Source organism: Belonocnema kinseyi, chromosome 9 (genome assembly GCF_010883055.1).
Source record: "Belonocnema kinseyi isolate 2016_QV_RU_SX_M_011 chromosome 9, B_treatae_v1, whole genome shotgun sequence".
Taxonomy (NCBI): Eukaryota; Metazoa; Arthropoda; class Insecta; order Hymenoptera; family Cynipidae; genus Belonocnema; species Belonocnema kinseyi.
This window is the reverse complement of record NC_046665.1, coordinates 42,400,497-42,402,411: the sequence shown is the minus strand read 5'-3', so window position 1 is coordinate 42,402,411 and position 1,915 is coordinate 42,400,497.

Sequence of the window (1,915 nt, the reverse complement as noted above, 5' to 3'; positions counted from 1 at the left end):
GATTTAATTACAGGATTATTGAAGTATTTTCACATATATTGAAAACAGCTTTTGAAATTATATTATTTTTTCAAAAGGAAGTCATGTCTTCTGTAGAAAAAAATGGATAATTTTAGTTTTTAAATAATTAAAAGAACACAAGAAAATCAATAGACAAATATTTCCTAATAACTTATAATTTAAAGACTAGATTCTTAGACTAGAATTGTACAACACTATATCTATCTAAGTGGCTCTTATTCTATTCAATACTAAAAACAGTAAAACGTCACAATTCACTGATGCAATAGCGAACGGTACCCCAAGGGAGAGAAAAAAAACCCACGATAATAATGCACATGAGACAAATCAGTACTAAAGTACCGTCTTTTCCTAACATTTTTTAAAAGTCCCAATATAGGGACAAACATTTATTCCCGAAATAGGACTAATTTACTCTAAAAAGTTAAAAATACATCCTATTTTATCAGAGCTTTCTTAGTATACAAAAGTTACAGAAGTCCTCATTCATTTTTGGCATAATAATACTAGAAAAGTTCTAATTTTTGCTATGCTCATACGATTAATGCCCAAGAAAATCCTGCTGAAACAGGCCGACCTTTTTTTTACGTTCTAATTTTATTTCAGCAGAATATTTTTAGTACATAAATTCTATAAATACTTTTAAAAATATTGAAGAAAGAAAAAAAAAGAAACTTCTCCAGTAGTTTTGTGTACGAAATTATTAAGACTTGTGTAAATTTAAATAAAAAATTAACTTTGACAGTACTTTTTTAAGATATAAATCGTATAAATACTTGTAAGAATATTTAAGAAATAAATCAAATGAAACTTTTGTATTAGAGTAGACTCTCATAAAGCGCCCGGTGCTCGAAACCGAGGTTCTCACTATCCGCCTGCATAGTTAAGCCACACCCCTCAGGTTTGACGGGAAATATCTCTGAAACGCAGTGGCGAATTATTTGAATATTATCTCGCACATGCGCATCTAATGCCATGCTCAAGTTGTTTACCGAATTTGGAGGTAATAGATGAGAGGCACTTTGCGAGAAAAGGCGATTTGTGAAAGTCTAATGTACTCTCTATTTTAAGTTTTAAAAAATTTGAAGACATTTGATACTTTGATACTCATTTATCACATCTCCCGAAATTAGGTAGAACTTTATTCGGAATCCTAACGGGATTCCAATGAGACCTTTTTGCATCATTTGATTCTTAAGTAGAGGGTTATCGGTACAAATATTAGCAGTGAATTTCGACTATTTGAAATTTTGAGAAATTACTGTTAAGTAATGAATTGTCAGTACAAAAAAGGCTTAAGTCTAATTGGAGATATGATTACGTGTTTATTTTGTCAAGTTCGATGCAGTCAGCAGGTTTGATCTCCAACCACCAATCGTTAGGGTAATGGTACTTTTGAAGTTCGATACCTTCTCTTGGGACAGGCATCGAACGACCACCTAATTGCTTCATTGGCAAAGGCGGAATTACCAATTGTGGTGGGAAGCATTGCAAGCTGGGAGAAAGTTCGCAATCAGGGGGCAAAACCCTTCTCGTCCAGCCAACCCTCCTGGCCATTTGGGTCTGAAACCAAATAAAAAATTGTAGAAATTAACAAATAATCTTTGGAAAAGATCCAGACAGATGATCAATTATTCAATTGTTTATATTCGCGTAAGGGGCCGTGAATAAATTACTTGAAATATTTTGGATAGGATGGGGTCTAGGTCAATGACTTTTCTATATCTTACATGGAGGAAGCAGAGTAAAAATAAATACTAAAAGTTATATTCGACTTAATTTCAGAATTCACTTGAATTAACCCTTTAACGTCAAAAGGACACTCTTTGAGTGGCCTCTTTTCTACTTTATTTTTCACGATGAAGACGTCAAGGAAAAAATTCGTAAAGTACCA